Source organism: Schistocerca cancellata, chromosome 1 (assembly GCF_023864275.1).
Source record: "Schistocerca cancellata isolate TAMUIC-IGC-003103 chromosome 1, iqSchCanc2.1, whole genome shotgun sequence".
NCBI lineage: Eukaryota > Metazoa > Arthropoda > Insecta > Orthoptera > Acrididae > Schistocerca > Schistocerca cancellata.
In genome coordinates, this window is record NC_064626.1 from 1,273,830,491 (window position 1) to 1,273,854,590 (window position 24,100).

Below are 24,100 nucleotides of genomic sequence, written 5' to 3' on the forward strand. Positions count from 1 at the left end.
TAAATTACAAGAGAAAGAATCTTGGCGAAAATTATTAATATGTAGGGTTGCCACCCGTCCCGACATTTCGGGACCGTCACCGATATGGACCGTCTTGGGCCGACAAGACCCAATTTTCTCCCGACTTTGCAAAATAATGTTACGACCTTGACTCAAGTACTGAAGTAACTCCATCTGCTGGCGTAACATGTAACTTCAGTCTCAGTTTTATTTACGTCAACAGGTTTATGTTGACAAGAAGTTGCTTTTTACGGCGTAGGCAACGACGCTTCGAACCACAAGGCTGTAAAGATGTTTCCGTTAGTTTTTCAATACTTTACTGAAACTGACTGAATCCAGCGGAAGCTGTTGAGGTTTGATTCACTGTATAACGAAACATCGGAGACAATTGCAAATTTTTTCTAGACACTGCAAATCCTATTAGATAAATTAATAGCTTTTTGTGGAAAGAGTACCAACACCAGCTTCGGAGAGCCTCATCGACGCGGCCAGCGGAACGTGTTTCACTAAGTTAAAGAGGAACTAGGAAAAAATGTAGAAGGAATTGGATGCCCTGCACGTATTCTCCACGACACTGTATCAAGCGGTGCTGGAGTCCTAACTGTCGACATTGAAATAATCGACTTGAAAATATTTAATTATTTTTCAAAACACACCAAAAGGACAGAGAAGCTGAATGAGTTCTGCTTATACATTGATGTCAATCAACAGACTCTTCTATCTCGTTCAAAAACAAGATGGCTGTGTCAATGCCCGCAGTTGAGTAAATTCTAAAGCTTTGGATTCCATTAAAACAATTTTTGATGCCGAGGGCACGCCACCTAAAATAACTCCAGATTTTTTCAGAAGTCCAGTCAGTGAAGTTTTCTTAATGTTTCTGCAGTGAAACTTGGCTCTGTTTGAAAAAAAATATATAAAAAGTGTGGAGGGAATAAAGTCTCGATAACTGAAATAAAAAATATATCAATCGACACTCAAAGATGTCTGGAGTGAAGGGAAGACTGTCAATTTTATTGGCACGCAAATCAAAATGAATTTGAACTAATTAAAGAATGAGAACCCTAATCAACAAAATAATAACTAATTTGATCTGAAATTTGAGGAAGAGACAATGGCTTTCTATGCCACAGCATTTGAGCACTTAGAGAAATGGGCTATTTCGTGTAATAAATATCAAGGATCTGATTGGATAACGATGTCTAAAACCCAAGATTAAGTGGTGATTGAAAACCCTGTTATATACCTAACTGAAAATGGTGTGAAGACTTCAGGCAACAATTGTTTTGAGGAATTTACCTGAAGAACTTTTTAGAAACAAAGCGTGAGTCGGAAGAATGCAAGTCTAAACACTCCGTGGAGGAAAGGTGTAATCCACCCACCCGTTAAGACCAGCAGCTTTCATATGCTATGGCAGAATCTTGTTGAGTGGTGCGGTGCGGGAGTATCCGTTACGTTTTCGCCGCCAACTGACGTAGTTGTAACTTTCGCCACTAGGTGGCAGCAGCTCTCTCAACGTCTGCGGATACGCGCGCTGACGCCAGAGACGCCACGCTGTCTGCTAACGCCTCGGTTGGCGCGTAGCACGAATAAGAATGAAATAAAGCAAACAACGAGAAAAATGCGAACAAGGTGTCTCCGTTCCTTTGTTGCAAGGGCGCATTTAACGCCGAAGACCGATTTATGTTCCAACACAAACGAACCGGACTTTGTACATCCAGCACCGCTAAGTTTAAATATAACAGACGTACTGAATAGTAAACGTTGCGAATGAGTTTAGCACCCGTCAAAACCACTAGTGCAATACAGATTCGTCTGTAGTACAGCAATGACTTAAGAGCATATACATATGTCAGGAAGGTTCTGAAACACAGGCACCTACGTCTTTTCATAGGCAGGAGTGAGAACAATTACTGTGCTCAATTTTGCAAGACTGTTGCATAAATGCTTACCAATTTTTTTTAATATTGCACAGGATTATGTGGGCTAGATGTGGGTCAGATGTAATCTGAGATATATTCATGGACTCATCCACTTGATAACTGGCCAGTATTGATTTAAATACCACACCAGGGGGTCACTATTGGCAGAAATAATGTCCACAGAGGAGATATAAGCTAAGACTCTAAAAACAATGTATATGCATGCGAACATTTAAACTACTATAAATTATAAACTGAATAAGTTAAAGAACAGCCTCACTACAGACGAAAGATGGATTGAAATGAGAATTGCGACGAAATTTACTGCAGTGTACCAATATACATGTAAGGTAATAGTAAGTGGTAGGCTAATCCTTTTTGGACCGGTTTACAGAGTTAGTGGGAACTGATTAATCAAGCAAATTTGTAGTGTGCTTGGAAAAAGAAGTTAACAATAACTGTATGATAGAAGTCGAAGAACGATGCGGATGGAATGCCTCTCTTTAAGAACTGTTTTGCGGAAGAGTGTTATACCATCCTCAAGCAAATTTCGTTTACTAACACGAAAATATTTGATACTGGCTTGGACAATAATGCTGTTGCTTGAAAGCCAGTGTTATATGTACATCCTGCATCAAACATGGAACATCGTAGTAGCACCAGACTTCCACTGCGAGGTGTCCGTGCACGCTACGTGTGGTTCGTTCTCTCTCTCTCTCTCTCTCTCTCTCTCTCTCTGTCTCTCTGGCAGAACCTTTTTGTCTGTACCGGATGAATACGCATTTTGCCGACTTAGACGTCCAGACGAGAGAATTGCGTTTCCGTTCTGGACTACTAGCACAGTTGCCTTTGGGCCGCGTAATCGGCCCGCACCTTGGAGGCTAAAAATAGCCCGCGACCTGCGGCGGCTCTCTTAATGCATACTGAGCAGCTGCCCGTAATTCCGGACATAATTTTCGCCATTAGTTGCTCGCGAGGCTGCGAGGAAGAGGCGCAGCGATGGCGCTCTTGGGCCATCAGTCTGGGTGGACAGCTTTACGACAGGAGCACCTGGCCTGGGGGCACGAGCCTGTCCCATAGATCCTGCCAACTGGCTCCTCATCCAACTCGATTTATAAACAGGGCTCCGGCAATGCCTCTGCTGTCTATTAGGCGACCTTCAATGGCTCTGCGCCCAACAAACAAGTTACAAGTTTAGAACGCAGGAACACGTCCGACCATACTTTCCAACCGCAAATAAATACGACACTTCCGAGAATGTCCAGGTCCGTAACTGTACGTTGATCTAATCTTTTTGCGTATTCGCGCGCCAGCTCCCATGTTGTTGTTGTGGTCTTCAGTCCTGAGACTGCTTTGATGCAGCTCTCCATGCTACTCTATCCTGTGCAAGCTTCTTCATCTCCCAGTACCTACTGCAACCTACATCCTTCTGCAACTGCTTAGTGTATTCATCTCTTGGTCTCCCTCTACGATTTTTACCCTCCACGCTGCCCTCCAGTACTAAATTGGTGATCCCTTTATGCCTCAGAACAAGTCCTACCAACCGATCCCTTCTTCTGGTCAAGTTGTGCGACAAACTCTTCTCCCCAATCCTATTCAGTACCTCCTCATTAGTTATGAGATCTACCCATCTAATCTTCAGCATTCTTCTGAAGCACCACATTTCGAAAGCTTCAATTATCTTCTTGTCTAAACTATTTATCGTCCATGTTTCACTTCCATACATACGTCCAGCTCCCATAATTATTCGAAATATGTCATTCAGTTTTTCACAGAACATTTTCACTAGCAACACATTTGGAAATTACTAACAGAAACTAGCTACAGGATCGTCCAACGGAGTGAGATCCACGCTGTAACAAAATACCACCCTATCTGCTGTAATAGTACAGTGGTCTCGTAACATTATTCGGCAGCAATGAATCTAGGGCACAACGGCGCTGAGCCGAAGTTTCTTTTGGTTCACTACGACTGAACCGAGAGCACGCAAGGGATATCGATCATTCCCACCTTCCCTGTACAGGAATGAAGGCCGAGGGGCACCGCATTAGCTAAAATAGAGGCAACTGCAAAATTTTAAACAGATAAATTTCTCGAAAACTTAGTCCAGATACATATGACAGCTGTTTAGTAATTCACACTGGAAGCGGTAGTGACGAAACCGTTTTACCGACAAGATTCGTAACAGGCATTATGAAGGGCATGCGATTTACCGAGTAACGTATATACGTCGCCGCATCGGCTTCGAAATCTATGTCTGTAATGTGATTTTGATTTCTATCGTTTACAACATTCACATGACAACGTCGAACGGACATACTTCCCACACCACGATGCCCATTATCTTGATGTTAACAGCGCGTTGCTACAGCTGCCAACTCTGAGAAAGGTCCAGCTGCGCTACACTCTACTCCTCCGTCCGCATTAATAATCCAGCAGGAGCAAATCGTATATTTATCCGTTAAATTCACACATGAATCAAGTTACAATTACATCGCCTTCAATCTCCTGCATATACTCTACTTCCACCCGTATATCGCAACTCCCATGTGGTCTAGTGGCTAGGATAGCTGGCTTTCACCCAGCAGGCCCGGGTTCGATTCCCGGCATGGGAAATTATTTTAATTTACCACATCGACGAGACTTTGTCTCTAAATGCGTTTTATAACAGAATTTGAACAGATCTCATAGTTATTGTCGCTTCCATCTGTTACTACATGAGCGATGGCGATGTTTGATTTGTTAGCCGACATCTAAGACGGCTCTGCTTCGCTGGCTGCCATTTTCGAAGCATTCTCCCACAATTCTGTGATACTGCAAACCGGGCTACTGTTCTTTGAAATTTTGTTCGTCCTCCGTCAATGTTAGGACGGAAGGAATTTATGTGGTACCAGAAGTACCCTACACCATAAGGTGGTTTAAGTACTATACAGTATTATTTAGATAGGCTTTCGACTGGCCAGGTTACGACGCAGAAATCAAGGAATTCTGCACGCCAGGTATCAAGTCGCCTCTTAGGATGGAGGAGTCCGACTAGCGCCAGTTTTACTTCTGAAAGTAAACAACGATGTACTGCTCAGAAATCCATACACTAACGATCTTACAGCCGCTGTCCCAGTTACAGTAGTTGTTGCACATTAAGATCACGACAGCCTCCCTGACCACAGAATAGTGGTACGTCGCTAATCAGACAATGTTTATGTCCCAGTCAACATAATTTATACTCCTCTCTGCGGCTGTGGCAGCAACCGTTGATTTTTTCAAAACTCGATATTCGTCGTGCTGCTGCAGTTTTGCACATCGTGCGAGCTGATCGTTGCTATCGTCTTTGTAACTGACACGGATAACGCAATTTGGCAAATCATATGACGACATACGAGCCACGATAGTCAGTTGGCGCTGACAATAGCTAACTAGTTATTTGTACGTTTAATGAACCACATTTGCAACAACTCGCTATGATGTGATATGTGCTACATGTAGACAAATAACACAGCGAAATTCTTTCTTTAATCTTAGTTTAAAATACAATTTAATAAAATTAGCCCAGCCTCATACACACTTTAGGTGGTCAGGATTCATCAATGGAATTGAAGGACTTGTGAAGCAGAAATGATTTCAGTTTATTAAAAGATTTTCATTATCTGCCAGCAGCCTCAATTCACCAGGGAGACGGTCAATATATTTTTGTGGCAGAGTATTTTACACCTTTGTGTACAAAAATGGCTCTGAGCACTATGGGACTCAACATCTGAGGTCATCAGTCCCCTACAACTTAGAACTACTTAAACCTAACTAACCTAAGGACATCACACACATCCATGCCCGAGGCAGGATTCGAACCTGCGACCGTAGCAGTCACGCGGTTCCGGACTGAAGTGCCTAGAACCGCACGGCCACCGCGGCCGGCCTTTGTGTACACATTGGTGGATTGTGGAGGATATTTTTGCTCCTCGTGTGGTGATTATTAACGTTATTACTATTTTGAAATTGTGATTAGTTCTTCACAGGGAAGTTATATGGTGACGCTGCTTCTAATGCACCTTTTTTTTCGAACAATTGCCTGCCTGAGGTTGAAGAACAGACATCTGATACCATGATAACACGCTTCTGTGTAAATAAATACGTTGTGATGTTCACCCACTATAGCCCTAGAACTCGCGATTGTGTAATATATATATATATATATATATATATATATATATATATATATATATATATATAAGAATGCAAACAACCACTCTTTGAAATCTGTTTTTATTTTTTATTATTCTCACTAAGCAGTTTTCGAGCCTCTTCACGCTCATTTTCAGATGGAGCACGTTGGTGTTACAAATTTGTTTACACAGCATGATGCTGGATGCGGGCTTAATAACAGTATGGGCGCATTTGTAACTATTACTGCAGCATATTACACATATTATACAAAGAAAAAATAAATAAAACCGAGAAACTACAGGGACGTACTCTTGACTGAAAATGGAGAAAAAAATGTCCTACGAACAAGTGTGCGGAAACGGACGGTGAGCGTGCAACGACAACAAATGGTCGCGGAACACAGTACAGAGCTGCATCGCATCCACGTCACGACAGATGTTCACCGCGGCGTCCATGGGATGCACACGTCACATCACGGAGTGCCGCACTCTTTCGCATGTTCCCGCCTCTCCGCAAATATAATCAAAGGCGTCGTGAATACGCTCTTGAAGGGTCTGCCCTTTCAGAACTTGTCAAGAATACACAACGATGACAATCATTGCACTTGTTGTAATGCAGGATACACGTAATCGTACTGCGGCTTACACCATGCTGGCAGCCGCGTGCTTCGGCTTGCACTAGGGATCGTCTCTCTATTCTGTAGAAACCGATGCTCCAAATCTAGTGTACGCACAGCCCGCCGCCTTCCAGCATGTTCGTCTGTCTGAAAGGGCCCATGATGACACTAACGCCCCAAAAAGGACTTGAAAGTTTATGTGATGTGCTTGGTGTATGGTATAGCCGTGCTGCCACTCGAGCGTTTCCAGATGGTTGGTCGTTCACAAACACCACCTCGGCTTGTTCCAGACATGAAAGCCGGACCATTCTGCTGCTTAAAGTACGCTGCCTCAATCACACAACCTGCAACACATGGAACACACGGCACGTGGTCAGAGGAACTTTCATTCGTCAGTGCCATCTACCGTGGCAACGATGCATTTCCGGACACATGTTGATAGGACATTTTTTCCTCAGTTTCCAGTCGGAATCGGTCCCTGCAGTTCGTCGCTTTTATTGATGTTCACCATGTGGCTACGATCAGTATTATACGTACAGTCAAAAGTGATTGATCTGTGGCCAACAGGCAGTGATAATGAAAGCTGACAAGTGGATACTAGAAAAAGGCGAGTGGTGGGGTTATGCGCAGTCACAAGGATCAGCGTGCCACACGACGGTTTGGCCAACAGCGTCATTCTGCCGCACCCGCCTGCAGCACGCGCTTCGGGATGCACGTAGACTATTTTAGCGCTGATTTTCATGTAGTTTAAGTATAGTGAGATTACGTAGCCGCTACAGTGTTTATTATGGATCGCATAAAGAAAAAGAGAACAAGTCTCAACTTATGAGGCGGCAACAGAGGTGGCTTATGAGATGTAAATTCTGCTATACCTACACCATGCATTTCTTCACGAAGGCTGGGTATGATAGGAGGATGAGGTAGCTGGAACGGACGGGGGGCGTTAGAATCGTCTGTGATTGTCAATCTGTCTAGTCTTAGATGGAACTCGCCTCTGTGGAATGAGGAATGTCAAGACACGGTATTTCTTTAATGTCAAAGTTGGAGAAAACATACCCGCCTCTACAACGCGGAAGAGACAGAGTAACGAAGCTTCAAAAGCTCGGATCGTTCGTCATGATAAAAATATCAGCAGCAAATATTGCACTCGCTGGGCACCCAGGAGTTAGAAGATGGCCTCCCGGAAAAACGGGTCGGGTTTGCGATGGCCTTCCCCCAGCACGTACTGAGTTATGACCTGCGCCATTTAACAGCCTGAGGAGAGCAAGTGAACTGTAAAAATAGCGGAAACGCCTCCGCAAGGACGCTGGTAACAGCTTTCTGTCGCTGCAGTGCTGAACGTATTTCTACACCAACATCTATAGTCTGCGCACCAAGGTGAAGTGTGTGTGGTAGAGGGTCCTTTTTACTACGCAATATATTAGGTATTCTTCATATTTCATTCACTCGCGGTTAGAGCTTGCAACTGATGGCTGCTTGTACACCTCTGTGAGAGCTGTTACTTGCCATCTCTGCGGGACAGACCGGCAGGGGGCTGAAGAATGTTGGAACACTCTGTTCTCAGAGGCAGTTCTCTAACCTGCCTATTCACGTTGTACCGATATTAACAGGCTCCTCACTGAACCGTCTGCCAGTGAACATTTTTCAACGTTCCTGTTACTGTCGCCAGTCAAACACGCCTGTGGCTATTCATGTCGCATTTCTTTTAATCCTCTCCATGCCCTCGACTGTTCCACACACTTCAGCAGTAGTCAGATTTTTCTGTTGTCAGTTACGTATCATACTGCCGCATCTGGCCATTAGAACACAGGTAATTATGTGGGCCATCCCAGAAAACGATAGACATCGGGGCAGACGGTCTTGCTAAAACGTGGTTACTTGCTTCGCAATGGTCAGATGGTCGGCGTCTTTGATCGTATCCGCTTAGTGCTTCAGCATCACACACTTCATGAGATAAGAGCGTGTTCTGCCGCCTGTTTCCAGCCACAGACGCGCCTACTGCTTCCGCAGCCAGCCCCCTACACGAGGCCGCTTCCGCATCTGGACTCCTGTTGCTGGTCGCGCCAACGCTTTCCACTTACGATACGGCAGCTGTGGGGCCCACCGGCAGCTCATATACCACAATCTATCAGCTAATGCTTGCCTTAATACGGAGATTACAGGCAAAACAACTTACAGCCAAAACATGGACGAGGTCCTACAAAACTCGTCGAAAAAATTACGCTTGCTTCAGTTTGGAACAAACACTGGGGACTATGGATTTCTAAATACATGGAACAGTTCTGAACGGAGTCGTGATTCTTATGTTGTACACAGTAGAAAGTTCCGAAAGCTATCGGTCACTGCACTACAACGTCGACTATCGACCAAGATGTGTTTTCGCTTGGTATCTTCACAGGTATCGCTCTTCAAATTTTAGTAATAAAATATAGATCGTTGTGTAATACCGGGTGTTCGTGAATGTGGTGTTAATAGCACCACTTCGGTTCTCAATGCAGATCAACGGTCAATCAGATAGGGCCAGAAGCAGATCGTTCGCTGACGATGGTGTCGTCCACAGCAAAGTACCGTAACTGGGTGGTCGTAAGAAAATGTGTACAAACTTAGGCCAAATTTCCACTTGGTTTAATGAATAGCAATGGTCCTTTTCAAATGTGGGACAATACAAAATAAAGCACGGAACATGTAGACCAGATAGTATCTGATTCAAGATTAGTCGCGAATGTAAGCAGCTCGTCACATCGTTTAAAAGTGCAGGGTAATACTGAGAACCGGAACGAAACAAGACGAACACGTGTAAAGCAAACTGCATAAAAGACGTTAGTGCGGCCACTTGCAGAGTACTGTTCGAGCGTCTTAAGTCCTTATCTACACTGCTGGCCGTTAAAATTGCTACGCCCAGAAGGATGCAGACGATAAACGTGTATTGGACCAATATATTTTACTAGAATTGACATGTGATTACACTTTCAAGGAATTCGGGTGCATAGATCCTGAGAAATCAGTACTCAGAACAACCACCTCTGGCCGTAGTAACGGCCTTGATACGCCTGGGCTTTGAGACACAGAGAGCTTGGATGGCGTGTACAGGTACAGCTACCCACGCAGCTTCAACACGATACCACAGTTCATCAAGGGTAGTGACTGGTGTATTGTGACGAGCCAGTTGCTCGGCCACCATTGACCAGACGTTTTCAATTGGTGAGAGATCTGCAGAATGTGCTGGCCAAAGCAGCAGTCGAACATCATCTGTATCCAGAAAGGCCCGTACAGGACCTGCAACATGCTGTCGTGCATTATCCTGCTGAAATGTAGGGTTTCGCAGGGATCGGATGACGGGTAGAGCCACGGGTCATCACACGTCTGAAATGTAACGTCCACTGTTCACTGTTCAAAGTGTAATCAAAGCGAACAAGACGTGACCGAGACGTGTAAAGTCTGGAACCGCGCGACTGCTACGGTCGCAGGTTCGAATCCTGCCTCGGGCATGGATGTGTGTGATGTGCTTAGGTTAGTTAGGTTTAAGTAGTTCTAAGTTCTAGGGGACTGATGACCACAGATGTTAAGTCCCATAGTGCTCAGAGCCATTTGAACCATTTTTTGAACCGAGACGTGTAACCAATGGCTCCCCATACCATCACGCCGGGTGATGCGCCAGTATGGCGATGACGAATACACGCTTTCAATGTGCGTTCACCGCGATGTCACCAAACACGGATGCGACCATCACGATGCTGTAAACAGAACCTGGATTCATCCGAAAAAATGACTTTTGCCATTCGCGCACCCAGGTTCGTCGTTGAGTACATCATCGCAGGCGCTCCCGTGTGTGATTCAGTGTCAAGGGTAATGGCAGCCATGGTCTCCGAGCTGATAGTCCATGCTGCTGCAAACGTCAAGGAACTGTTCGTGCCGATGGTTGTTGTCTTGCAAAAGTCCGCATCTGTTGATTCAGGGATCGAGACGTGGCTGCACGATCCGTTACAGCCATGCAGATAAGATGCCTGTCATCTCGACTGCTAGTGATACGAGACCGTTGGGATCCAGCACGGGGTTCCGTATTAGCCTCCTGAACCAACCGATTCCATATTGTCCTGACAGTCATTGGATCTCGACCAGTGCGAGCAGCAATGTCGCGGTAAGATAAAGCGCAATCGCTATAGGCTACAATCCGACCTTTATCAAAGTCGGAAACGTGATGGTACGCGTTTCTCCTCCTTACACGAGGCATCACAACAACGTTTCACCAGGCAACGCCGGTCAACTGCTGTTTGTGTACGAGAAATCGGTTGGAAACTTTCCTCATGTCAGCACGTTGTAGGTGTCACCACCGGCGCCAACTTTGTGTGAATGCTGTGAAAAGCTAATCATTTGCACATCACAGCATCTTCTTCGTGTCGGTTAAATTGCGCGTCTGTAGCGTCTTCGTGGTGTAGCAGTTTTAATGGTCATTAGTGTAGTAGGTATGGATCGGTATACAAGGCTAAAGACAGTCAAATTTTACCTCGCTCAAAACAAGACTGGTATATGACAGGCATTCGGCGCTACTGGTCCGAAGTACCCTTCACCGCACACTGTACAATGGATTGTGGAGTGTACACGGGGACTTGGCCACCAGTTCGTTCACACTTTGCCAACACCTCTGGCTGCAGGTTAGCCGAGCCAAACTACCGCTAAACGGTTCGGCAGAGTGCGGAACTTTCTGAGCGGCCACGGAGGCGGCAGCGGCTGCGCGCTTCCCACGGCGGGCCGCGCGGTCCATCCGCAAAGCCGGCGGGGCGGCTACCAGATACCAGCCCGCCGTGTACTCTGCGACGCGACGCGACGCCACGCTTTGTCTGACGTCCGAGTCTCACGGCGCGGCGACCCAAAAAACGGCCGAGCTGTGAGAATGGACGGACTCCTCTGGACTCGGGACGCAGCGTCCGCGAGGCCCCGTTAGCCGGCGGAATCTGACAGAAAGGCGGAGGAATTATATCCGCGCCGCTGCAGCCCGGCCCTGAACAAAGCGCGGCGCATCGCCAAAGAAGCGCCGGGGACGCGGTAAGTCACGCAGCGCCGGCGCACAATGAGCGGAAGCCCGGCGTCGTTTTCATTCCCAGCTCTACGCTCGGCGCAAATTCTGCCTTTTGCTACGGATTAATACGCCGTCGACGGCGACATCACTAGCAGCCGGCAAACGAGTTCTTTTTCACTTTTTTTTCTATCGGCTCATCCCAGTCATTAGCGTCGGACACCCTGCACAAAGCTCGTGGAAGAATCGAACTCCGAGTTTGTATAACGAATTTAACCATCCGAGTCGTGGCGTACTTTAAAGAAAATAGGGAAATTCTAAGACTGAAATGGCCTGATCAGTCCTTTAAGCACGACTACGTGCCGGTTTTATCGCTGGTATTTCACTTCTTCTAACATATCAACAGAAGTATCATTCCTAGTAGAGTATTAATTCATATTTCCCTCACAAGTGGAAAGAAAAGTACAGAGACCGCGTTGAAGGAGCCACATCAACATGTACTTGCGTTAACTGCAGACAACCACGATGCCTAAATTGGTGCCAGAGCGCTGTTCCTCCGCAGCACATTTCCAGATTAACCGCCCGCTCTCGGTAGCCTCGTCCTCGACGATGCCGCAACAGTACGCTTCCGAAACATCGCATGGCCTACGATTCGAAGCAACCGACACTAAGCGATACGGAAATAGGCAACCTTAATGACTTTTTACAATGACAATCATGGCAATTCTAACTATGGCTTAGAATTAGACAATGACTCGTTTCCGTGCTGATTTTGACATTCAAATAATTATGTAGTCAATAAAAGTCACACTAGGAATTACGATGGAGTGACAGACGTCACAAGCCATTTTACGGGTGGACAAACAAATCACCATAGCGCTGGAGACCCACAGTTTCACTTACAGTCGGATCTGTCATCTCTGACCTGCTGTAACTTGAGTGTTAATTTCCACGGGAACAGAAAAAGCTACAGCTACGGACCAATAGTGCAGTTTATTGCACATGAAGCATCAGAAGCACACACACACACACACACACACACACACACACACACATATATATATATATATATATATATATATATATATATATATGGCATTACCTCGATTTGTCTCAGACGAAGAGACGGTGGAACGAATTGGAATGGCAGGTCATTAGACGGAAACAACTTGGGGTATACCGCCAACAATGTGTTCACGAGAGTTTGCAGGGGTACAAGGGATCCGTGATCTCTTACTCAAGGATAAACATACTTTACTCACAAAAGGTCGAGGACACACCTATAATAGATTATCAAGCACCGAGAGCGCCCGGAGAGTGTTACAGTTACGTTTTACAGTTGAGTCTTTAGTGGGAGTAGTGGTGTAAGAGTAATGGTGTAAAGGCGTGGCGGGAGGAAACATGTTGTACCGCACGAGACCGTGTCCCCATCTCCATGGGTTGACTCCCAGCGAAGCAGATTATACTGGCTACTGACAAGTGTTTTTATTAAGAAATGACCATAAATTCGGAGTGTCAATTTTACGCGGCCCATGGCTTGCAGTGAAAAGATAGCACGTGTAGTTTGTTAAAATAACGTATCACCATATTTCAACATATCTGGCCTGTTTCGAGACTAGGCGTGAATAGAGATGTACTACTATGGTAGTGACTGTCTCTACCAGTGTTTAAAGAGGATACATAACTTTGTGCAAACTTTCCGCGACCTTGATTACTGCAAAAGCTCTCTTCTTAGAATACAGCGTTATTAAGCAGCCGAAATCCGATTGAAACATGTCCCACCTAGTACTTAAATCGGTTAGCACCGTCATTTAATATAAATTTTAGGTTGCTACATTTTAAGACCAGTGACAATATCAAAATTATATATACGAAGACAGTAACTTGATCCAAATAAATACGGTTTCATTAGTTGATTGCTTACGTCTATTACGAGTATATAAAGTAAAGGGAGAGGGTGACATATAGGTAGATTTGCCAAAGTCTTTATTAGCATTTTCAGTAACATGATAGGTTCTATATGCGATGACATCATGGTCGACAAAGCTCTCCAGGCCGGCTACATTTGGAACTCCTGAACCACCTCGTACAATAGCGACGGTTAACCATCCGTTGCCATGTGTGAAAGAATCATTGATGTCAATGCTGAAGTTTAGTCTGCACCCGCAGAAGACAGCTGGTCCATCGAGTAGAGAGTGTGCAGCAACAGATTTTATAGTATTCTTCTTCTTGTCTGCAGCTGATGTTGTTATCTACACGTCCTCAATAGTTTTATATATTGTTTGTCTTGAACGTCGACGATATCTTCTGTAGTAAGGCATCGCGGCAGCGTTCAATGCAGTTGCCTGTGCAGCAGCAGCAGCGCGAATGAGCTGCTGGGCAGCGCTCGCTCGCTTATATAGACGCGCGATAAGGCTCCGCTGGCACTCTGAAATACGCTAAGTCCGAATCAAGGTCATGCCTTATCGCGCGTCTATATAAGCTCATTCGCGCTGCTGCTGCTGCACAGGCAACTGCATTGAACGCTGCCGCGATGCCTTACTACAGAAGATATCGTCGACGTTCAAGACAAACAATATATAAAACTATTGAGGACGTGTAGATAACAACATCAGCTGCAGACAAGAAGAAGAATACTATAAAATCTGTTGCTGCACACTCTCTACTCGATGGACCAGCTGTCTTCTGCGGGTGCAGACTAAACTTCAGCATTGACATCAATGATTCTTTCACACATGGCAATGCGTCAGTTACTGTTGATGACCGTGCAGCTTTTCCCCGGAATAAATGATGACTAACTTACAATCTAAGCTGCCGACAGGTGTTGTTGATATACCTCGATGTGGACAGCCATTGACCTCCTCCTGTGCGAATGCGCACAGGTTGCCCAAACTCTTACGGGAATCGCCAAAGCGTGCGCGAGTAATGAGTGGGTGGGCAAATGTCTATAAGGTACAATACATATGTAGAATTGTGGACAGTTGGGAATGTGAGTCTCACGGAAAGTCCCTGCAGTCGCGCTATTGTCTTCGGTGGCTCAGATGGATAGAGCGTCTGCCATGTAAGCAGGAGATCCCGGGTTCGAGTCCCGGTCGGGGCACACATTTTCAGCTGTCCACATCGAGGTATATCAACAACACCTGTCGGCAGCTGAGGTTGTAAGTTAGTCATCATTTAATACCAATATAATCGGACGTGTTTCAATGTGCCTGCTGTTGCTGACATCGCAGGTCAAAGACGTCCTGAACCCACTCACTGACCAAGTAGGCCTTAATTAAGTCATCAGAGACCGACCAGCTCTCGGCAGCGCTCCGAACAAACCATACGCGACACCCATCTTTTCCAGGGTGGTGCAGTGGTTGAGGTGCTGGACCAACACCTGGACTCGCAGGATTCAAATCCCCATCCAGCTTTCTAGATGTGGGTTCCCCTATACATACTCAGACGAATGCCTTGGATTTACTTTGAAAAGTACACTTCTGAATTTCTGCTCCGTACCTGCTCAATCTCGTTATCCGCTATTTTGGTTAAAAAGAGTTTTTGAGATGTTTCTCGATTATGGATAAAGATTTTTGGAAACGAGGAGATCGCCCTGCTGGATAAATGTCGAAAGAATATACCGTTAAAATCTGGGCAATTTTCTGTGGTTATTTATTGTTTAGATTTCGCGTCATACCGGATTTCACGTGTAGAGGTGGGAAAACTTTGAACCTCTGTATCTTGATAATGGATAAAGATATCACGAAAATTTTCGTTTCAACATTCGTCGAGGTCGGAATCTTACGAATATATTGCAAAAACGTCAGCAATTTGGTGTAGATACCCCTCTTGGAATCCTCGGCTGGGTTTTGGTCCACCGATGACGGCTAAAACAAAGTAAAACCAAAATCTTTTTTTGGGTTTCCGAGGTACTGCCCTTGAAGTAATGGTGCCTCTGTAAGTCTCGTCAAGCCCGCCGTTGACCACGTACATACCGAGAAGCAGCAAGTGCAGTGTCGCCAATATAGCCGTCGCTGGACATTGGAGGGGTCGAGGCCTCGTTCCCTGTGTAATCAAGATCCACGCTGCTTGAGGCTGCACTCAAGATGGGCTTTTGTGGACATGTTGGATGCCTGCGTAAAATACTCTCATTCCGAGGTTTTTTTTCCCCTTTCAACGACAGGAAGACGGAGCTCCTGGGTTGTTACATTTTTACTATTGTTTTAAAATGTTATCCATTTTGGTAAAGGTCTACCTCAACAAGAAGGCCTCAGTGAAACATGACCGAAGAAACACGTGCTTACCGTGAGATGACAGGCATCCTTGGACAAATGGCAGAGGAGTACTTTAGATTTAGCTGTGGGAAGACCTGTTCTCGATGCACTGCGCACTTTCTGACGAAAGCTCAATGGCATGGGTGTATCAGTTGGGATGAGGAAATGTAAAATCCGTATACGATATCGTAACAGGAGACGAAAATTGAATGTATTCGAACGAAACGGGAACTGAGCAACTATCAACAGTCAAGCTGTTTCATGATGAACCGAAAATGACTTAAGTGATTCGTACGCGAAGGACTTCCAGGAAAATGACGACTTGTTTCTTTTGCTACACAGCACATGGCGCGACTAGTGATTTAGTTTTCAGTTGATCAAAGAACAGTTGCTGTTGAATGGTAACAAAGATTTGTTACGGCACAATTTATCGATGAAGTCAGGGTAAAAACATCGCATCTTTCTTTTGCAACTACATACAAACTCCGCATGCTACTGTCTGGTGATTGTCAGAGGGTATTTGTACCATTTCCTTTCTTGTTCCCAAATAGAGCGAGGGAAAAAAAGACTGCTTGTATGCCTCTGTACAAACCATAATATCTCTTATCTTCGTAGTCCTTAAGCGAATAGCCGGCCTCGGTGGTCTAGCGGTTCTGGCGCTGCAGTCCGGAACCGAGGGACTGCTACGGTCGCAGGTTCGAATCCTGCCTCGGGCATGGGTGTGTGTGATGTCCTTAGGTTAGCTAGGTTTAAGTAGTTCTAAGTTCTAGGGGACTTATGACCTCAGATGTTGAGTCCCATAGTGCTCAGAGCCATTTGAACCATTTTGAACCTTAAGCGAATATTCTTGTACTCATCATTATGACAATGACACCCCCTCCCTCCCCCGTCAGACAGCACGCGAAGCACTGAAGCATTTAACGGAGAAAAACAACATCTCTCAACTCTTACCCGCCTGATGTACCGCCTAACGGCATGTTTGTTCCCTTATATTTAACAAAACGTTCGTGGACAGCTGATTTCCATCACGCCAAGCAGCTGCTGAGTCCTTCCACAACTATGTTTTCGAGGTACCAACATCAAAGTGGAAAATATGAATCCATAATCAGTTCAAAAAGATGTAAAAGTCTATAAATTTGAAAGCGAATATTTTGAGTAAAAATAAAACAAATTGTACCACGAAATGGTTTTATTTCACTATTTTTATAAACACTAAGTCTAAATATACGGTGCCCTATTCTTCCGCATCTACTTACAAGCGTAGACATTCATTCACACAATCTCTGGCATAACGACAATCAACTCTTGCTGGTAAAGATTATGGATGTAAGAGTCTGAAAGGCAGATTTTTTACTGTGAGCTGAGGAGGCAAGCGTGCGGAGAACGTCGTCTCGAAAGACTTCGTTTTCGTGGCGGAAGCCTGGCGAACAGTATTTACCTTAACATGTTGTGGTGATAGCGATATTTTGGTGCATGTGGCGGCTTGAGACTTCCTTATAATTCAGAATGATATCATTAACTATTGCCTACGGTTTAACGAAAACTTGTACACTGTATCTTGCTTTGGTTTCATTACTCGGGCTGATAATGTTCATGTCTGCAAATAAAGGACCATTACATAACGGTTAGATTAAAACCGAGTCGATATTTTTAGTACATTGCTATGCTTACACACACACACACACACACACACACACACACACACACACACACACACAAATGGCTCTGAGCACTATGGGACTTAACTTCTGAGGTCATCAGTACCCTAGAACATAGAACTACTTAAACCTAACGAACCTAAGGACATAAGACACATCCATGCCCGAGGCAGGATTCGAACCTGCGACGGTAGCGGTCACACGGTTCCGGACTGTAGCGCCTAGAACCGCTCGGCCACCCCGGCCTGACACACACACACACACACACACACACACACACACACACACCATAGAAGCATAGAAATTTGTTTTCCCCTTGCTCTGTTTGCGCGTGGAAGAGGAAAGGAAATGTCCTTCGAATCTTATAACCGCACGTAGTTTCTGTGGAGATATTGAATATCCTTTCGCTCCCTGTATTTTATTCCAGCTGCCTCCAGAATTTCAAAGTGTACTCTAATGAAAATTTTCAAAAATTTTCTCTAAATCTACATATTCTATAGACGTGGGTCGCCTTCATTTAATCTCTGGTCTAAGAGTCGCAGGGTCAGTTTGCATCGCGTGTTGCTACATTTCTTCGGAACCTAAAATGATCCTCCCAGGTCGACCTCTACTATTTTTTCCCCATTCTTCGTAAATAATTCGTGTCTTTATTTTGCAATCACGACTTATTAAACTGGTATATCTGTAATATTCACACGTTCTTTCAGAGCTTTAAGCATTAAATTCTTCTTGAGGCCTGAGATACTTCGCCTGTATCATAGAACTTGCACTTCAGGTGGAATAATTTTGTCAAGGATGGCTCTCCGAAGAATCTCAATAACTTGGAGTGAATTTCGTTTGCTGCAGGGGCTTTGTTTCGACTTAGGCCTTACAGGCCAAATTCTTGTTGTAGTATAGCATCATCCACCTTATCTTCATTTAGTACCTTTTGCCAAATTCTTGTTGCAGTATGGTATCATCCACCTCATCTTTGTTTACTACCCCTTTTTCCTTTTTACAATACTGTCTTCAAATTCATTTCTCTAGTGTCGGGGACAATACTTAAGCATTAATGGTGTTCCATAATTCGAAAACAGATTGACAACGACGATACAGGCATATAATTATGTGCATTCCTCCGGCGACAGTTCATGAAAACCGTATGAAATACCTCACCACTTCAATTTTTTGTGTTATTATTTCACGCGTGTATTGCTGCTGGGAGGATTAATGTGGTATTTCCTAAACTGACTTCCCTAACTACGTGTAGTCGACAGATGCGGCAGGTTGGCTCTTCTTGAATCAGGGATTAACGCTATGAAATTCGAGTTGACAGTGATGTCTTTACCCATATGCCATTGCGTCCCACATGTGGATATCAAATGCTTCTGCATTGAGACATCGTTAAATGTTTGCGGAATGTAATTTCGATACAAGGGTAAAGCGTACGTTCAGACAAACGTATGATTTAACAATCGCAAAACGTAAACCAGTCGGAAAATATATACTAACTAAGAATAAGTCGAACGTGCTCGATAGTAATTAGCAAATGTCACTTGCTGTAGTTCGCTGCTAGATATTTCGAGTGTTATCCGAAGGAGATTGTGTTTATACGCACGCAAAAGTCAACTATTTCGCAAGAAATTCCAAGCATGTCTACCGCGTAGAGAATGTGTAATACGACTTGTAACACACCTGGGGGTACAAATGGGTGGGGTAGGGTAGCTTTAAAGTGTTTGTCGTTTCGTGACCGTGCGCCGTGTCCACACGACGTACCTGATAATCCCGCGGCGGTCGTATTGTCCTGCTCCACACTGCTGTTGGCTTGCCTGAATTATCTAACGAAATATGCAAGCAAGTTTAGGGGAGCCACTCAACGTTAAGACACAACACTGTTCGACTTCTGCTACGAACAATTATATTTTGAGGCGATAAAAGAAGGTCGCAGGTTGCACTGTTTACATTCCAATTCAAAAGTGTTATCCCAATTAATGGATGATTAACAGTCCACAACGGTTAGTTTCGGACGATCGTACGCGTAACCGACACGACGCGGGTGATTATTGATGATACGGAAGCCGAATGATCGCACGAAAGTTCTTACGCTCGTCACGCATGCACAGATATTTGGTACCAGTCCTCCTTGACACCAGTAATAAATTGTAACACTGTTCACAAAGTCAAATTTACAGTTCACAGTTCTCAGTTGTACGAGCGTGCGCGTAACCGTCGCGGCGCGGCTGACTGTTGACGATGCGGAAACGCGATGACCGAACGCACGTTCTCACGCTCGCTACAAGACACTGGCACTTGTTTGCGCTCTTTCATGGTAACTAATTTTTGCTGATTCACATTAGTTCATTCCGAGAGACCGAAGACGGCGCGGATGATTGATACTGTACGGTACGAAACGCAACGAGAGGATACACAAATACGTTATCAACAACGGCACTGCTCATTTTTTAATTACTGCTTGACGCACTTTCCTCTGAATCACTTGCATATTTTATCACATTACTGTAATAGCACTTGTAGCAACACTTCAACTTTCATGCTAACAATGCCTCTCACATGCAGAGCTACACACTACACAACACAACATAACATAGTGCCGTGTCCCGTGCTCGACTCGACAACGCGGCTGCCCGCAGAGATACTCCGCAACCAAGCCAGCGGTATGGCACTACGCTTGCAGACTCAATCATGTAAGCACATAATTTTAACATAGGAACTTAACGTGTTTACGGAAATACAGGGTGTTACAAAAAGGTACGGCCAAACTTTCAGGAAACAATCCTCACACACCAATAAAGAAAAGATGTTATGTGGACATGTGTCCGGAAACGCTTAATTTCGATGTTAGAGCTCATTTTAGTTTCGTCCACCTACGCTCAATGGAGCACGTTAGCATGATTTCATACGGGATACTCTACCTGTGCTGCTAGAACATGTGCCTTTACAAGTACGACACAACATGTGGTTCACGCACGATGGAGCTCCTGCACATTTCAGTCGAAGTGTTCGTACGCTTCTCAACAACAGATTCGGTGACCGATGGATTGGTAGAGGCGGACCAATTCCGTCGCCTCCACGCTCTCCTGGCCTCAACCCTCTTGACTTTCATTTATGGGGGCATTTGAAAGCTCTTGTCTACGCAACCCCGGTACCAAATGTAGAGACTCTTCGTGCTCGTATTGTGGACGGCTGTGATACAATACGCCATTCTCCAGGGCTGCATCAGCGCATCAGGGATTCCATGCGACGGAGGGTGGATGCATGTATCCTCGCTGACGGAGGACATTTTGAACATTTCCTGTAACAAAGTGTTTGAAGTCACGCTGGTACGTTCTGTTGCTGTCTGTTTCCAATCCATGATTAATGTGATTTGAAGAGAAGTAATAAAATGAGCTCTAACATGGAAAGTAAGCGTTTCCGGACACGTGTCACATAACATATTTTCTTTCTTTGTGTGTGAGGAATGTTTCCTGAAAGTTTGGCCGTACCTTTTTGTAACACCCTGTATAATGACTAAACTGACGCATGTGGGGTCCAGACGAAAGACGCTAGTTGAAATTCAAAAACTGATTCGCCTAGATACGAAATGGAGCCGCCTTCTTCAGTGCAGATGCAGAAGTACGTCCGACCTCCTATGGGGATCTAAAATTAGCGAGCTTCGAGGGCCTGAACGGGGGACTCGGTGGGAGTCGGGATCGGCCGTGAGGCGCGCCGAGGCAGTCCGTGCAGTGTCCCGGACGGCGCAGCGGTTACCGCACCTGCCTAGCATGCAGCAGATCCCAGGTTCGAATGTCGGTCCGGTACACACTTTCGCTCGTCGTCGCGGTTTCGCGTAATGAACCGATGCAGCTGACGTCAGTAATCCCTTCCCTTCCCTTCCCTTCCCTTTCCTTTCCTTTCCTTTCCTTTCTCCCCCCCCCCCTTTCCCGTCCACCTTCAGTTTACATATAAACAGAACTATACTAACCGCCGAATGATCGGTCAATGTATTGGCAAATAATAATCGTGATGCCCGACAGTCGTGTATGTAGTGGCAAAGCCGCGACTCCTCGATTATACCTTCAAACTCGTCCACTCGGTCTCCTTTCTACGCTGGTACATTCCACTTGTATGCGACAGACTCAAGTGAAGAGTTTGCAGTTAAACGGGCAGCGGCGAAGAGAGGCGAATCGCGTGTCCGAGCTTACGGAGACGGCGAGTTCGGAGATGATGCCATAGGACCTACTATCATGACGGGATTCACACGCGGGATCGGCCCGGTAGAAGCAAACAACTTGTTAACTGAAATTACAGAAGAAGAAGTCGCAGACGCTATAACACGAAGCCCGAAAAATAAGTCTCCTGGGCCTGGCGGAATCCCGGCGGAGTTTTATCAAATGTTCAGAAGGCAGTTGATTCCCAAATTAGCGTGTATCTGTAACGAATTAATGAATCCCGCCAATGGCGTCCCACGCGACTTCCTAGAAGGAACCATTGTTCTAATCCCGAAACATCCTGCAGGAAAATCTGTAACAAATTTTAGGCCTATCACTCTCCTATATTCGGACTATAAAATATTTGCCCGCATCATAAACGAAAGATTACAATCAGTATTGAACACAGTCACTGGATCATATCAATCGAGCGTAGGAAAAGACAGATCAATTCACCAAACACTGTGCGACTACAGAGATATTATTTCCATTGCCGCAGCCTGTAAAATAAAATGCGCCATCGTATCATTGGACTTTGAGAAAGCGTTCGATAGAGTCGATCATGCTTACCTTTTTCACACCATGCGTGCCATGAACTTTCCGCAAGGTTTTATCAACATTATTACAAATCTTCTGCAGAAGTCAACATCGACAGTTATGGTAAACGGCCAGTCCAGTAGGCCCATTGTAATGAAAAGTTCGGTGCGACAAGGGTGCCCGATGTCTATGTCACTCTTTGCAATAGCAATCGAGCCATTGCTTTTTCGCCTGAGCCACAACCTACAAGGATTCACTACACGCGGCCGTAGGATTGTGTGCAGGACATATGCCGATGACGTTGCATTTATTGTCAAAGACAACGACGAGATAGAGAAAGCACCCGACATAATAAACAAATATGAACAAGTATCTGGTGCGAGACTGAATACAAATAAGTCTGGCATAATGAATATTGGAAGCGGATTAGGAGTTCCCATTCATGGGCCAATTAAGGAAATTGTCACCATGACATGTCTCGGGGTGGAGTACACAAGGAATATTCGGCAGGCCATCGCAGTTAATTACAGAAGAATCCTCAACACCATCCGTGCCTGTATACGTCAGCACAATCTCCGTACTCTTGATGAGATACAAAGAGTAGCTCTCGTCAACATCTATTTGTCATCTAAATTAAATTACGTGGCGCAAGCCCTGCCAATGCCGAGGGAAGTGGCGAACAGGATTTTGGCTGCTTTTGGCCACTTCGTCAGCCGCGGACACATCTTCAAAGTCAAGTACCAAACATTGACTCTATCGATTGAGAACGGAGGATTGAATCTCACAGACGTGTACAATAAAGCACAAGCATTGTACGTCTGTAAAACATATAAACTGTGGAAGCGGTCAGTCGACAGTGTCACCGCATTCTTGTTAAATGAAATAGCGCCGGCCAGCCAGGACGCCCCAATAGACGTTCACCACATCCCAAATGAACTTTACCACCTAAAACATTTCTTCGTAGAATATAGCTACATTGGCCTGGGAACACCCGAGAAAGATGTCATCAAAGTCAAGAAAATATACCAAAACTTAATGAACTTTCAGACCAAGAACATCATAGAACAAAAATACGTCGGTCACTCTTGGCATGATATCTGGAGGAACATACACCACCCGCATTTACCAACAAAAGTGCGGTCATTGTGGTACTACTTTGTGAATAGGAAATTTCCAATGAACTCCAGACTACATTGCATTCACCTGGCTGATTCCCCTTTGTGTACCACTTGCAACCTGATTGATACAGACGAACATCAATTTGTCTGTGGAAATGCGAATAATATATGGTTGCCAATCAGAAAAAAATTAGCAGCTATGCAGAGAAAACCGCCGTATTTGATAACGCCAGCGTGCCTTTTATACCCGGAAGAAGAGCTGTACCCAACCTGGAAGAAAAATGCCGTCAACTGGTTGAAGGGACACGCGGTATATTACCTGCTGTCCAGTAAAGAAAGGAGCGAAGGAGATTTTTGGACGTACAATTCCGACCAGCATCACAAGCCACTACGCATGAATAATTATTATGATACATACGCCAACTTCCTCAGAAGAACAGTCATGTGAACTCCATTGTCGATGATGCGATTCAGAACATGAAGAAACGAGAGACAATTTGATCTTTGAAAAACAAATACGATCAAGTGACGAACATCACTATCTGGTTTAGACTTGGATTTTTTTCTAAAATGACAAGGAACCTGTAATTAATTTTAATTTGTTTTACTACTTTTAAATATCAGTTGAAAATTATGTACT

The 24,100-nt window shown here is 44.9% G+C and overlaps 1 protein-coding gene and 2 non-coding genes across 3 annotated transcripts in view; 2 read left to right on the plus strand and 1 right to left on the minus strand.

Moving 5' to 3' along the window:
* Window positions 1-24,100, minus strand: part of LOC126145824 (maternal embryonic leucine zipper kinase-like) — a 393,633-nt gene that overhangs the window by 62,923 nt on the left and 306,610 nt on the right. The window lies entirely within an intron of this gene.
* On the plus strand, window positions 4,463-4,534 carry Trnae-uuc (transfer RNA glutamic acid (anticodon UUC)). Its single transcript has one exon. It is a non-coding gene; the product is annotated as a tRNA-Glu (tRNA).
* Trnat-ugu (transfer RNA threonine (anticodon UGU)) lies at window positions 14,733-14,807 on the plus strand. Its single transcript has one exon. It is a non-coding gene; the product is annotated as a tRNA-Thr (tRNA).